Below are 17,234 nucleotides of genomic sequence, written 5' to 3' on the forward strand. Positions count from 1 at the left end.
GAGAAAATGATAAGTAAGACAGAGAGGATCCTTGTCTTCAAGGAGTTTCATATTAGTGGATGTGAAGAGGTGGGTATAGAAAAAGACAGTAAACTAGTATGAGATGAAGTAAAACAATTTGCATTATGAAAAACATGGATAAAGAGATAGAAAGGGACTATCGTGCTAATACTGTTTTAAGAGGTATCATGTGACTTGATACTTAAGAGGTATCATGTGACATCAAGGAGAAGGGACAGTGAGTACAAAGTAAGATGCTTGTGAGCTTGTCATCACTTTAAGAGCTGTAAAGGCCAGTTACCTGGAGCAGAGTAATATGGAAGGTGAGGGAGTCATGAAAGGTACATAATGATCATTAGGTGGGGATGTGTCATAGAAAATTTTGGAGACCATCATCATTAAGGAATTGTTGAGGAATTATTGATTAAGAAATCAATAAACTTGTTGATTTTGTCACTGAAAGATTTTAAGCAAGAAAGTGACATGACCCAGATCACATTTTAGAAATGTCTTCCTGACTCAGAAGGTGATGGATTTAGGGCAGCAAGAATTAAAGCTAGCAGAGCAGTCAGGAGGTGATTAAAGCAGTCGTCGATACTTCTATGGGGAATAAGGTGAACTTGAGCTAGGATTTTGCACTAAGATTACTAAAAAGGTGAGATTTAGAATTTATTTTTCAGTTAGAGGCAACAGGATGAATTGGATGGGAGGTATGAACAAAAAAGATAAACAATAACGACATTAGGTTTTGTCTGTCTAAGCAAACAAAGAGGTGGACTCGTATTTTCTTTCTTGACTAAGTAGAATAGATTATTTAGACTATAAGTAAGGATATATTAATAGTAATGTGCATACAGAGAAAAACAACTTCAAACCAAGAAGGAACCAACCAAGTTATTATGAGTTTAACATTTTAATGCAGAAATGCTACATTCTAAGAAAGCCCTGAAATGTTTGGTTTGATATATTCTTAGTATTTTGAGTGACTTTCTCCAGCATATGCATCTTCATTTATTGGCATTCTAGACTGCATTCCCATCTCCTTGGAAAATGAAGATGATGAAGGATATTTTTGGTTGATCTATTCTGCTCAGGAAATGTTTGCCTTAGTTATTTGTGTAACATGTGAAAAATTGTTTAAAGTGTAGTGAGAAATAGGAATGTGAAGTAGAAATATAACTTTAGTGTTGGAGTTTTAAAAGATTATTATAAAATCTGTCAGCCTACTATTCAATAATGTTTTATCACATCTTTATGAGCTTTCTAAAAATTTAAAAAATTAAAAATAGCCTTCTTCCCCCATAAAACAAACAAATGAAGGTTTCCTAAATTTAAATAGAAAGCCAGTAAACAAAAAGGCAGAAACTGTAAAGTGCTGTATTTCTTTTGGCTGAAGTCAGAGGGATTTGAAGTATGGAAGGGACTGAACTCACCATTGTTAGAGGGGTGGCCACATGGAAAGCAAGAGAGGACTTCAGGCAAACTCTAGGAGAGAAGACTATCCTCCTCTGCACCCCTGTATCCAGCAGACAACCAGCCAGGAGCAGGGCCTCAGTGACATAAACATAAGTAACTAAATCTAGGGAACAAGTTGAATGAACTTGGAGGTAGATGTATTCCTAGAGCCTTCAGCAATCTTGCTGACATCTTCATTTTGCCTTTGTTGCTGGTGGTGGTGAATTGCTAAGTGGTGTACGACTCTGCGACCCCATGGATTTTAGCATGCCAGGTTTTTCTGTCCTCCACTATCTCCCAGAGTTTGCTCAGATAAATGTGCATTGAATCGGTGGTGCTATCTAACCATCTCATCCTCTGCTGCCCTCTTCTCGTTTTGTCTTCAGTCTTTTCCAGCATTAGGGTCTTTTCCAAAAAATTGGTGCTTTGCATCAGGTGGTCAGAGTATTGGAGCTTCAGCATCAGTCCTTCCAGTGAATATTCAAGGTTCATTTCCTTTAGGACTGACTGATTTGATCTCCTTGCTGTCCAAGGGACGCTCAAGAGTCTTCTCCATCACCACAATTTGAAAGCATCAGTTCTTGGGCTTTGTGATACTTTAAACAGGAAAGAAAAAAAAGGAAAAAAAAAGTTAAAAAAAAGGAAAGTTTAAAAAAGAAAAAAAAGTTAAAAAAAAAAGAAAAGCAATGCCAAAGAATGCTCTAACTACTGCACAATTCCACTCATCTCACACGTTAGTAAAGTAATGCTCAAAATTCTCCAAGACAGGCTTCAGCAATACGTGAACCGTGAACTTCCAGATGTTCAAGCTGCTTTTAGAAAAGGCAGAGGAACCAGATTTCAAATTGTCAACATCCGCTGGATCATGGAAAAAGCAAGAGAGTTCCAGAAAAACATCTATTTCTGCTTTATTGACTATGCCAAAGCCTTTGACTGTGTGGATCACAATAAACTATGGAAATTATGAAAGAGATGGGCATACCAGACCACTTGACCTGCCTCTTGAGAAACCTGTATGCAGGTCAGGAAGCAACAGTTAGAACTGGACATGGAACAATAGACTGGTTCCAAATAGGGAAAGGAGTACATCAAGGCTGTGTATTGTCACCGTGCTTATTTAACATATGCAGAGTACATTATGAGAAACGCTGGGCTGGAAGAAGCACAAGCTGGAATCAAGATTGCTGGGAGAAATATCAATAACCTCAGATATGCAGATGACACCACCCTTATGGCAGAAAGTGAAGAGGAACTCAAAAGCCTCTTGATGAAAGTGAAAGTGGAGAGTGAAAAAGTTGGCTTAAAGCTCAACATTCAGAAAACGAAGCTCATGGCATCTGGTCCCATCACTTCATGGGAAGTAGATGGGGAAACAGTGGAAACAGTGTCAGACTTTATCTTTTTGGGCTCCAAAATCAGTGCAGATGGTGACTGCAGCCATGAAATTAAAAGATGCTTACTCCTTGGAAGAAAAATTATGACCAACCTACATAGCTTATTCAAAAGCAGAGACATTACTTTGCCAACAAAGGTTCATCTAGTCAAGGCTATGGTTTTTCCTGTGGTCATGTATGGATGCAAGAGTTGGACTGTGAAGAAAGCTGAGTGCCGAAGAATTGATGCTTTTGAACTGTGGTGTTGGACAAGACTCTTGAGAGTCCCTTGGACTGCAAGGAAATCCAACCAGTCCATCCTAAAGGAAATCAGTTGATTGGAAGGACTGATGTTGAAGCTGAAACTCCAATACTTTGGCCACCTCATGGGAAGAGTTGACTCATTGGAAAAGACTCTGATGCTGGGAGGGATTGAGGGTAGGAGGAAAAGGGGATGACAGAGGATGAGATGGTTGGATGGCATCACCGACTCGATGGACATGATTTTGAGTGAACTCTGGGAGATGGTGATGGACAGGGAGGCCTGGAGTGCTGCGATTCATGGGGTCACAAAGAGTCGGACACCACTGAGCGACTGAACTGAACTGAACTGAACTGAAATAGGAGACACCGTTAAATTACATTGTACTTAGATTGCTGATGAACAGAATTGTGAGATACAGGAGTTGGTGTAAACCTAAATATGTGGAAATTTGTTATGATAGCAACAGAAAATTAAGTTGTTAAAAAAAATCAAGTTGTTAAACTTGTTGAAGAAGGGCAGCCAGACCAAATTGAAGTCACTTGTGCTAAACCGAAAGTCAGCAAACCAAGACTTAATACCTAACCTAATTGCAGTTTCAACTACTCTCAGAAATGTAATCTTAAATCAGTCCATCTGGAATTTCCTGGACAGCACCAGTGATGTAATAGACACTTTGCTCCTTCCTGTTACTGCCCCATTCTGTCTACAAAATGTCTCCCATTTTGTACAGCTCCTCAGAGCTCCTTTATGTTTGCTAGATGGTGTGCTGTCTGAATCATGACTCATTTAATAAAGCCATTTGATTTTAAATTCACTCAGTTGAATTTTGTTTCTCAACAGACTGGTGAACAAAGAAGTGAAGAGTAACACAAAAGAGAGGAAAGACAATCCTCAATATTTGTTTATATAAAATTACTATATATAATGTATACTATTGATTATATGAAATGGTTTACCTTCCTTGTAATTTTAAAAACAGGATTTTGAAGTGAAGAAAAAAATAATTATTTTCCGGGAAGAATTACGCTTCATTTCAAGATAGCTAGGTGGCTCAGACGGTAAAACGTCTGTCTAAAATGCAGGAGACCTGGGTTTTATCCCTGGGTCTGGAAGATTCCCTGGAGAAGGAAATAACAACCCACTCCAGTACTCTTGCCTAGAAAATCCCATGGACGGAGGAGCCTGATGTCCAAGGGGTCACAAAGCGTCAGACATGACTGAGAGACTTCAATTTCACTTTCACTTTCAGAGCAACTTTCACTTGGAAAATTAAAAAAAAAATTTTGGGCTATACTATTTCATTAAAAAAAGCTAAAACTTTTTTAAAAGCGTAAAACTTAAAATTAAAAGATTTTTAGATTCCAAAGAAATAGCACAATTGTTTTATTGATCTTGGAAGATTATGTGATTTTATCAGAGCAACTAGAAGAGATTTCTGGACTATTTCATCTATATTACTTTGACCCTTGGCAAGTCACCTAACATCTCTGTGCCATATCTTTTTTATCTGAGACTATGAATGTTAATGGAAGCTACCTCATAAAGTTATTATATGAGTTAAATGAATAGGGAATCAATTAGTATTATAGACTAACAGAACAAAGTTTAATACTGTTTCATTTAATGGTATTTCTGTATGAAATGTGGGCTATTAGATATAAATGTATTGGGCTTTCCTGGTGGCTCAGAGGGTAAAGAATTTGCCTGCAATGTGGGAGACCTGGGTTCGATCCCTGGGTTGGGAAGATCCCCCTGGAGAAAGGAATGGCTACCCACTCCAGTATTCTGGCCTGGAGGATTGCATGGACACAGGAGCCTGGCAAGCTACAGTCCATGGGGTCACAAAGATTTGGACATGACTAAGCGACTTCCACTTTCTTTCATAGATACATATCCCTAAAACCTACTTGCATGAGAAAAACTCACGTGTTTATTTGTAGCTACTGTTTCAAATAAATGACCTATCTTTCAAGTCCTCTCCAGCTCTCTTGTATCTTAGACATCCTTATTGTCTCTATTTCCTGTTGTTATGATAGATTATTAATCTTCACAAAGCTGCTCTGTTGCAAGACCACCAATAGAAGTCCATAAATAAAAATATTGTATCCCCTAGTTTATTGCATTATGGGAGAAATGCCTATATTGAAATAAACTACCTTGTAAACTGGGGTGCATGAGCTATATCTTATTCAGCTTGAAAAGATGTTGACAGCAGTTCCTGGGGCGTATTACAAGTACTTAATCAACTCTCAATAAAAATATAATGTTTGACCTCCTTGGCATGAAAATTTATTTTTGTCAAGAGAATTTAACTTTCTTATTAGATTTTTCTGGTTCTTCTTCCTAGCTCTAAGTTTCTAATTCTAGGTAGTATTTATTGAGTCTTGATCATGCTTCTCTGAATTCTGAATGCTTCACCTATTAACTAATTTTATTATAAAGTATTCAGGCTCTTTCCCAGCTATGTGCTTTCCTTGTAGCCTTGAAATATCTTTACTAACCTTGAACATTCCCTGCATTGCAATTTTTTTTTTTTTTTTTGGCTAAGATGAGAGAACTCTTTATTCTTTCCTAAGATAGTTCATGATCTGGTTGAACTTCTAGCCTCGGCTCTAATATCATCAGATCTGTCATTAGCCTTATAATGATCTTTTCCCATTAGAGGAGACAGAATTTGACTAATTCATTCCCTTCATCTAAGCGTGAATTTACCAGAGGAGAAAATGGGAAGAGAAATAAAGAGATGTGATGTTATGAACATCATTGTCTATTTGAATAGTTACTACCTGAATTAAGTGTCTTCTCAGATGTGGCTCAAAGATGGACAGCTGTATCAGGAAGTTCTTTATAACACTAAGAAGTGTCTGTTGAAAGCACTAAATGCACTTCTTTCTGACAAACAAGGGAAGTTGGATCAGTTGACCCCAGGCAATTACCATTCACATCTCTGTGATTCAGCAACTTTGTTTGAATGGCTAGAGGAGTGTTAAATTACCAGTTTTATGCAGCTGCCCTCCCTGCCAATTCCGTGGCAAGACAATATGTAACCTCAGTTATTGCAAGCAATCTTCTGGGTCTATAAAGTGAGTTAGAGTGCTGCATGGAACAGCCAGTTTAAATTATAGTTATGGTTCATCTTTGGGCTGTATTACTCACCTAAATAAAATTGGCTACACAAACAAATGCTATTTATAATGTGTATGTTTGTTTTCTTTTCACTTTTTTCATACATCTTTCTTGGGGAGTTAAGTAAAGATTTTCTTTAAAATTAGCATTGAGTTACTCAGGCAGTAGGATCTGGGCCTCTACTCAAAATAATGTCCCCAGGTTCTTTACGTCAAATGCTTCATTGTTTTTGATAACTTTGTCCTTGAGGTAACAGTTCTGACCTCATTATTTACCTATGTTCTTGGTTTCTTTTCTAAGACCAAGCAGAAGTAAATAATAGGGGCCCAGTGAGACAGAGGTGACTAAGTGTTTCTCTTCTTCTTGAACTGCTAGAACTACCACTGGTCTCTCCAGAGTTTGAGCTGAGTTGTCCAGCTGAAGACTCTTGTTTTTCAGATTCTCTTGCATCCTGGTGTGCTTTATCAGGTTGAAAGCCAATGGAAAGTGAGCACAAACCATTGTGACCATTTCCAGTTCTTGGCCTCAAGACATTGAGGACATAGGTGGAAGAGCACATATAGGCACATAGAAGCCGCCCCAGAAACATAGACTCTTAACTTTGAGACTATTTGTGGGAAATAAATAAATTTCTATCTCAAGTTACTGTCATTTGGGGATATCTTTGTTACAGAAACTAACAATTTACCTTCAGCTATATAGACTACATACACTTCCCAGGTGGTGCTAGTGGTAAAGAACCTGTCTGCCAATGCAGTAAACACAAGAGACACAGGTTCAATCCCTGGGTCAGGAAGATCCCCTTGAGGAGCGCCTGGCAGTTGACTCCAGTATTCTTGCCTGGAGAATCCCATGGACAGAGGAGCCTGGCAGGCTATAGTCCATAAGGTTGCAAAGAGTCCGACACGACTGAAATGACTGAACACACACACATACAGACTGTTGCTCAATTGCTACTTTGGATAATAACTTCAATTTAGTTGTATAAAAACTGTGCTTGATTTAGAGATAGAATGTAATTGTTGATTAACACAACACTAGACTGAGACACAGGAGACCATGGCTCAAGTTTAGGTTTGCAACCAGTGTGAACTTGAGCAAATTATTTAGCTAAGCTTATTTATGATAATTATCACTATCAAATATTACATAATAATATACCAAGCATTTACTTACTTGTTTATTGTCTACAGTCCATGGAATTCTCCAGGCAAGAATACTGGAGTGGGTAGCCATTCCCTTCTCCAGGGGATCTTCCTAACCCAGGGATCAAACCCAGGTCTCCCACATTGCAGATGGATTCTTTACCAGCTGAGCTACCAGGGAAACCCTCACAAAATGTAGACTGCACAAATACAATTCATTTAAATACTTGTTAAAACAAATAGCTTATCTCTGGCACATAAAATAGGCTTAGAATAGTATTCTATGCAATAAATATTTGTTAAATTAGTTGAACTTTTCTGGTCCTCTCTTTACAATATAAAAGTTGGATAAAATAATCTCTTAGGACTTTTCTAACATTTTATGACAATTAGTTTTAATAAAAATATGGGAATTCTGTCACTCATTATGATCTTATCAATATAAAAATTAATTATGAATTTACATTAACATTCAGCAAATAGCTAATATGTAATAGACATTCAACAAAGTCCTGGGAATAAAAGGGTCTGGGTGATAATACTGTTCAGGTTAAAAGGATGGGCGGAATTAAGGCAAGGTGGTGATAGGCTATGAAATATTAATAATTAGCCTATTGCCTGGGATTAAGATGCAATGTATTGATACTATGATAAAGTATGATAAGTTTTAGAGACATGTAGAAAGTGCTGTGAGAACAGAAGGGAGAAATGTAACCTTTTGTTTTCAGTGAATAAAATGAGAAAGATTAGAGGTATTTAAACTATTCTGTGCCTTCAAAGAAGAATTCTCTAGACAAAGACATTGAGAAAGTTATTTTGGACAGAGAGATTGATATAAATGACGTATACTCCAAAAACAACATGTAACTTCTTTGGCTAGGGTACACATTGAAAAGAGTAGAAATATATGGATGAGGAACAGATTTTGATGACAAAGAAATCTGACTTCATTTGTACTAGCCTGTTTTTCTCCCACTCCCATTATGATAAATATTTTAGAAAAATTACTGTGGCAGCAGTGGTTCTGTAAGTGGGAAAACAAAAGCAAGAGTGACAAGGAGACTTAGGAGATGTGAAAGAGGTGCTGTAGGGAATTAGTTAGACAGGGCTGGTCAATGAAGAGCAAATGGTCACATACATATAGATGGTCCTAAGTTGATCATATTTTTAAAAATAGTCTACAGAACTTCTGTCATATTCTAAAAGGTTAAGCCATGGAGTGTTTAACTTCCACATATTAACATAATCTCAGTTAAAATCTTTACAATACAATTTAAATATATAACCACTGAATTAAGTAGGAATGAGGACAGGTGGTATATTACTTTATTAAAATATTTTCATTTTTTTTCTCTTTTCTTTTTACCTAGGTTTTAATCATAGAGGGAAATTTGTCCCCAAAACTCTTATTTTTTCATCCAGTGTGTCTAGACATGTCAAGAAACCTGAGAAAAATTGATTGTTTGAGGAAGGCAGGGTGAGAACAGGCTGTTTTAATTTCTTCTGATCTTTTTCTCTAGACACCTAGATTGGCACAGGAAGATTGCAGAATTCCTCTGAAGAGATGAAGTATCTTCCTATAGAGGGAAGAATAATAATATGAAGGAACTGCTATCAGTACATGGAAAACTAGAAACTGTTAAAAAAAAAAAAAGCCATGATTTTTCTAAAGTAAAAGAGGAATAGAGCATAGGACTAATTCTTTAGAAATCTGTATTGTTTTAATTTTCTCTCTTCAGGTCTGGAGATTTAGGCAAAGTGGGAAGGCTTCCAGTCTTCTGCATACTTAAAGGTGCTAAAATCTATCTAATGAATTGGTATAGGAAAATTCAATATTTCCCCATTGTATGCTCTAGAAGATCTGTCACAGTAAACAGTATTTTTTCACCTTCTGAACAATGGTTCTTTGAAGTTTAGGAGGAGAAACCCTTTGTCTTTAAAATGAGGTGATACTTTAAGAACAAGTTACTTTAACAGCACTCTACTGCTAATAGAAGGGTTGATATTAAAATGATGCCTTTCTCACAAAAATAACTTGGTCAGTAACATTTCAAGGGCCTTAGAAAAAAAGTAAGAGCAGCTATTTTAATGTTATAAAGGAAACTTAAAATTTTATATTTTGAGCATTCTGAGCACTCAGAAAGAGATACTAGGGTAGCATGTGGTTTTTTTTATCCTGAAAATTTAAAAAACACAATTGCTCTTTCATTAGATTGTAAAATCGCATGAGTGTGATAATGTTTATATACCTTGTCACTAGCCTAACCCTGTCTCTACATAAACCTCTTCTGTGTTTTCCCGGTCAGATGTCTTTCAGCCTGTGCATAAATAACTCCAGTGATTAGTGCTGGGGCCTTCCTGAAGTCTCAAATGCAGACTCTTAGAAGCTTTCCTTTATTTTGGTTCACAGTATGTCTTCTACTAATTACATTTAGGTCTTTTTTTGTCATTTTGATCACACAGCATAATGCTCTGTCCATTTTTCTTTCAACTTTTCCACGTGTGGTGTGGTTGGTTACTCCTCTCTTGATTTGTTTTGTTTGGTTACTGTTATCTAACATAATGGTGTGTGTTTAATAACATGATGAAGTCTTTTTTAGAATTTAATGTAATACTATAAGATTGATTTGGTAATATATTGAGCAGAATAATTACTGCCTCAATTCTAGACATTTTATTAAGACAGGCTAAAACTGAATTCACTTCTATAGAGGTTATATATGGATATTTACATATCTTTCGTTCAATCAAAAGCTAACAACTTTTCTCATTAATATTTATAAACCATGCCCCTCCTCTTCCTCCACCTAATTCCCTTTTGATACTTACATAGTTGTTTTCGAGACCTCAAAGTGCCGTCTTATTCCACTGTTATCTTTGGCCTTGTCACAGTATTTTAATCTTTTTGATTAATCTGTCTTTTAACCTTTCTATTGTGTAAACTGAAATGTAACATTTCAAAAGTTCAGGATTCGCTTTCATCATGTCATTAGTTGTAGTCATTTTTAAACTTAAGGTTGAAGACCCTAAAAAGTCGCTTGAAAATAATTCTGACTGGGACATAAATCAAAAGAAATGGCAAATGATTTAGAAGCACTTTTAAAGAAAATCGGTAATAATGCTTCTTGGAGTTTTGCTAAGTTGTAAAGATCGTCTGCTGTGCTAATAATAATGGTAACTACAGTATGAGGATGGTTAATGTTAGATCATTCAAATACCCTTTGGAAAGCTTCAAATACAGGAAAAGCCTAAAAGAAATGAATGGAAAGGAAAACTATATAATCGTTTTCAGACTAATGAGAGGTGCTGGTTTGAATTGCTACCCTAGGAAACTACTGTCATAGAAGCAGTTATGTTCTGTGCCTTCATCTTTGTGCATGTTCCTTCCTGAAATAATTGCATCCATTACACAGCTGGGATTGGATGGTAACACAGTTTCCATCCTGATTTCTTTCAGAGCCTCCTTCATGACATAGGCACATTTGGGAAACATTCAAAAGGTGTTTGACTCATAGGAGATCTAAAACTTCATATTCTCTAATTACACACTTCGTTAATGAGCCTCTGAGTAAACAACCATGCTTAAATATTTTTTTAAAAAACGTTTGCTTTGAAATGTCTCATTAGTACCATGCATCTCATAAAAAGTAAAAAATATCGCTAAATTTAAAGCGGAAGAAGCGTTATTTTGTCTTTGCATCATATGCTTGTGATTGGAAATCATCAGTGAGTTCATGTGCACTCTAATCACCTGGTGAATTAAAACATACCGATCCCCAGGCTCTTCCCCAGACCGATTAAGTCACACTTTCCAGAGCAGTGGATGTCATGTTTGAAGGAGGGAGCTTTTAAAACTCCCAGTGCCAGGGCCACATTTCAAACCAGTTAAACCAATTAAATCAGAATCTCTGAAGGACGGAATTTAGATATCATAATTTTTAGTCTTCCAGATAATTCCAATGTCCAGACAAGTCTGAGAATGTGTAGGTGTAGGTCCCATATATTTGACTGTTTAAAAAGACCTCTATGCTATGTACTAGGTTGCTTCAGTCACGTCTGACTCTTTGCAACCCCATGGACTGTAGCCCACCGGGCTCCTACATCCATGGGATTCTCCAGGCAAGAATACTGGAGTCAGTTGCTGTTTCCTTCTCTAGGGGATCTTCCCAACCCAGGAATCAAACCTGCGTCTCTTATGTCTCCTGCGTTGGCAGTTGGGCTCTTTATCAAGCTCTCCAGAGCATATTGAATTCAGGTCATCCTGTGAATCACTGATGTGAAGAAGAACTACCCCAGGATCTCCATGGTGGTCCAGTGGTTAAGACTCCATGCTTCCATTCCAGGGGGCCAGGGTTTAATTCTTGGTCAGGAAACTAAGATTCCGTGGCCTAAAACAAAAAATAAATAAGGAGAAGAAAAACTACCCCAAACAAGCAAATTGTCTAACCTGAGGCACTTAAATAGTCTTAAGAAGGACTAGAAAGTCTGATTTCTGGGTCCAATGTTCTTCCCATTCCACCTACCTTACAAAATTTCTAAATTCTACCAATATTATAAAATATTTTGTGCCAATATTTTTAGGGGTCTTCCCAGGTGGCACAGTGGCAAAGAATCTGCCTGCCAATGCAGGAGACCCGGGTTCCATTCCTGGATCCAGAGGATCCCCTGGAGAAGGAATGGCCACCCACTCCAGTATTCTTGCCTGGAGACTTCCATGGACAAGCTCCTATGTCCATGAGATTCTCCAGGCAAGAATAGACCATTAAAGTAGAAGACATGAAATTATTTACTAAGCCTTTGACAAAGTTAAAAATATTTTTGAGGTGAGCATGTGAGGGTGTTCAAGTATTTGCCAAATGAGTGGAATTTTGAGTTTACCTAGGAAGAGGAGGTCTCTGGGGCCTTGTCTAAACATTGCACTGTGGAGAGTCATCTGTTGGTTCAGTCATCTAACATTTCCATCACATCAGTGTGGTTCATCCCAAATTATATGATACATGAAATGACAGATTTGCCAAAAGAGAGAGAGAGAGAGAGAGTCAGTCTTTTACGTGTATTAGTTTTGTAGGGCTGGTGTAACAAGGTACAACGAAATGGTGACTTAAACAAGAGAAACTGATTTTCTTTCTTTCTTTTTTTTTATTTTTAAACTTTACATAATTGTATTAGTTTTGCCAAATATCAAAATGAATCTGCCACAGGTATACATGTGTTCCCAATCCTGAACCCTCCTCCCTCCTCCCTCCCCATACCATCCCTCTGGGTTGTCCCAGTGCACTAGCCCCAAGCATCCAGTATCATGCATCGAACCTGGACTGGCATCTCGTTTCATACATGATATTTTACATGTTTCAATGCCATTCTCCCAAATCTTCCCACCCTCTCCCTCTCCCACAGAGTCCATAAGACTGTTCTATACATCAGTGTCTCTTTTGCTGTCTCATACACAGGGTTATTGTTACCATCTTTCTAAATTCCATATATATGTGTTATTATACTGTATTGGTGTTTTTCCTTCTGGCTTACTTCACTCTGTATAATAGGCTCCAGTTTCATCCACCTCATTAGAACTGATTCAAATGTATTCTTTTTAATGGCTGAGTAATACTCCATTGTGTATATGTACCACTGCTTTCTTATCCACTCATCTGCTGATGGGCATCTAGGTTGCTTCCATGTCCTGGCTATTATAAACAGTGCTGCGATGAACATTGGGGTACCCGTGTCTCTTTCCCTTCTGGTTTCCTCAGTGTGTATGCCCAGCAGTGGGATTGCTGGGTCATAAGGCAGTTCTATTTCCAGTTTTTTAAGAAATCTCCACACTGTTCTCCATAGTGGCTGTACTAGTTTGCATTCCCACCAACAGTGTAAGAGGGTTCCCTTTTCTCCACACCCTCTCCAGCATTTATTATTTGTAGACTTTTGGATCGCAGCCATTCTGACTGGTGTGAAATGGTACCTCATAGTGGTTTTGATTTGCATTTCTCTGATAATGAGTGATGTTGAGCATCTTTTCATGTGTTTGTTAGCCCTCTGTATGTCTTCTTTGGTATAGTACTGGCACAAAGACAGAAATATAGATCAATGGAACAAAATAGAAAGCCCAAAGATAAATCCACGCACATATGGACACCTTATGTTTGACAAAGGAGGCAAGAATATACAATGGATTAAAGACAATCTCTTTAACAAGTGGTGCTGGGAAATCTGGTCAGCCACTTGTAAAAGAATGAAACTAGATCACTTTCTAACACCATACACAAAAATAAACTCAAAATGGATTAAAGATCTAAACGTAAGACCAGAAACTATAAAACTCCTAGAGGAGAACATAGGCAAAACACTCTCTGACATACATCACAGCAGGATCCTCTATGACCCACCTCTCAGAATATTGGAAATAAAAGCAAAAATAAACAAATGGGACCTAATTAACCTTAAAAGCTTCTGCACATCAAAGGAAACTATTAGCAAGGTGAAGAGACAGCCTTCAGAATGGGAGAAAATAATAGCAAATGAAGCAACTGACAAACAACTAATCTCCAAAATATACAAGCAACTCCTACAGCTCAACTCCAGAAAAATAAATGACCCAATCAAAAAATGGGCCAAAGAAACTGATTTTCTTACAACCCTGGGGAGGCTAGAAATCTGAGGTCAAGATGTTGTCAAGGTGTTGAGGTATCTCTCTTGGCTTCTGGTTTGCCACCTTTTCCCTGTATCTTCAGATGGTCTTCTGTACATGTACACATCTGTGTCCTAATTTCTTACAGGGACACCAGTGAGATTGGGCTAGGTCCCACCCTAAGAACCTCATTTAAACTACCTCTTTAAAGACCCTGTCTAAGCACAGTCCTATTCTGAGGTACAAGGAGTTAGTACTTCAACATATGAATTTGAGGAGGACACAGTTCAGTCCATAGTACATAGAAAGAACACTATTCAAGCACACTTAAATGTCTGCTGTTCAAAACACAGAACACTGCTATCAGCTACATCTGGAATGTACATTTGGATCACAGAAGGATCAAAAAAAATACAACTTCAAGGTGATTGGCATTGTTAACGTAGGATAATTGTGTCATCTTTCTGCTTGAAAAGTAGTACTCACACAAATGTGTATCAAAATGTATTTCCAAGTCTAGATAATTGTCTGTCAATTCACTATATATCCTGACACTCAAAAGTTTTTCTTTGGATGTTTTTGACTAACCAGCCTCTTCATTCTATGTGAAAACTCAACAGTTTTAACTCAATAGCCCAAACTAAAAAACACAAAATATCAATGAACCTATTTGCAGGGAAGGAATAGGGATGCCAACGTAGCAAACAGACTTGTGGATACAGTTGGGGAAGGAAAAGGTGGGGAAGAATTAAGAGAGTAGCATCGAAACACGTACATTACCATATGGAAAACAGATAGCTGATGGGAAGTCGTTGTATTACACAGGGAGCTCAATCTGGGGCTCTGTGACAACGGAGAGGGGTGGACTGGGGTAGAGGGTGGGAGAGAGGTTCAAGAGGGAGGAGGTATATATATACATATAACTGATTCATGCTGTCGTATGGCAGAAGTCAACACAATGTTGTAAATAAATAATCTTCCAATTAAAAATAAACTAAAAAATTAAATACACAGCTTAAAACAAAGCAACACAATTTGAGAAGATTTTAAGGATTATGCTTTACTAACATGATTCATGTATGTTTGTTACAGATGTGTGCATGAGCTTTCTTAGCATTCTGACATTAGAAACTATAGAAAAACATGGATGATTCAAGGAGGCGGATGGCCAGCACTGAGATAAGTGAAAAATCTCAGTGTGATTTTTATAAACTAGAGCTGTGAGGGCCTCATGCTATTTGAAAACCATAACATATGGTAAATCCATGGTGATTTGTGTTTTTCACAACTTGTAAATGACAACACATAGCACTATTTTATATTAGAAAATAATTTAAAAAATCTTTTAAAATGTATTCTTTAATAAATTTTTAAAGTATCTTTTTTTAGTTTAAAAAGATTTGGGTCTAATTTATTTGCAACAGAAAGTACTCACTATAAGAGTACAGTTTTAACAAATGTTTATACCAAAGTATCCATGGCTCTACAAGGATACAGAATGTTCATCCTAGAGAGCTTTCCATGTCCTTTCCAAGTATATTACATTGAATCATCTTTTCTCCCAGTTCCAATAAAATTTTCCTCTTTCTTTCCAGCCTTCACTAATACTGTCTTATAGACCTTTCTGCTTCTGTCTGCTACCCAGTGTCAAAAACCATGACAGAATTATGCTTACAGTAGTGATTTTAGCTTAATCACTAAATAGTTTTGCCTGTTTTTTTTTTGAAACTACATATAAATGTGGTGATATAGTATGAATGCTATAGTGACTGATATCTTTTGCTCAATGTAGTATTTGTGAGATTCATCCAATTTTTTCACATGTATACTTATTTCGCTCTTTTATTACACTGTAATATCTTACTGAATAACATCAATTACTCATTTTTATGATGAACATTTAGTGTGTTTTTAGCTTGGGGCTGTTATAATTTCTATGAAGACTTTTCAACTTACTTTTGGCAAAATTTTGTCCTTATTTCTCTCAGAGATATACTTGCTGTTGTTCAGTCACTCATTCATCTCTGACTCTTTGTGACCGCATGGACTGCAGCATGCCAGGCTTCTGTGTCCTTTACCATCTCCCAGAGTTTGCTCAAATTCATGTTCATTGAGTAGGTGATGCCATCCAACCATCTCGTCCTCTGTTGTCCCCTTCTCCTCCTGCCTTCAATCTTTCCCAGCATCAGGGTCTTTTCAAATTAGTCAGTTCCTTGCATCAGTGGTCATAGTATTGGAGTTTCAGCTTCAGCATCAGTCCTTCCAATGAATATTAAGGATTGATTTCCTTTAGGATGGACTGGTTGGATCTCCTTGCAGTCTAAGGGGCTCTCAAGAGTCTTCTCCAACACCACAGTTAAAAAGCATCAGTTCTTCTGCGCTCAGCTTTCTTTATAGTTCAACTCTCACATCCGTGACTACTAGAAAAGCCATAGCTTTGACTAGATGGACTTTTGTTAGCAAAGTAATGTCTCTGCTTTTTAATATGCTGTCTAGGTTGGTCATAGCTTTGCTTTCAGGGAGCAAGTGTCTTTTAATTTCATGGCTGCAGTCACCATCTGCACTGATTTTGTAGCACCCCCAAAACAAAGTCTCTCACTCTTCCCACTGTTTCCCCATCTATTTGTGATGAAGTGATGGGACCGGATGTCATGATCTTATTTTTCTGAATGTTGAGCTTTAAGCCAACTTTTCCACTCTCCTCTTTCACTTTCATCAAGAGGCTCTTTAGTTCTTCCTCGCTTTCTGCCATAAGGGTGGTGTCATCTGCATATCTGAGGTTATTGATATTTCTCCCAGCAATCTTGATTCCCGCTTGTGCTTCTTCCAGCCCAGCATTTCTCATGATGTACTCTGCATATAAGTTAAATAAGAAGGGTGACAATATACCGCCTTGACGTACTCCTTTTCCTATTTGGAACCAGTCTGTTGTTCCATGTCTGGTTCTAACTGTTGCTTCTTGACATGCATACAGATTTCTCAGGAGGCAGGTCAGGTGGTCTGGTATTCCCATCTCTTTCAGAATTTTCCACAGTTTGTTGTGATCCACACAGTCAAAGGCTTTGGTGTGAACATCAAAACAGAAGCATTAAATAATTAAATATTTTACCATATTTAAATTGTACTATTTTCTTTTGTGCATCTGTAATAATAATCACTGAATTTCTTTTATGAAAATTTTCAGTGATATGGTGATATAATAGTTTGACTCTTATCTTGGTACATATGCCAAACTGAACTGTTTG

This window comes from Bos grunniens, chromosome 1, assembly GCF_055505025.1.
Source record: "Bos grunniens cultivar Pamir isolate PY7600 chromosome 1, Bosgru_T2T1.0, whole genome shotgun sequence".
NCBI lineage: Eukaryota > Metazoa > Chordata > Mammalia > Artiodactyla > Bovidae > Bos > Bos grunniens.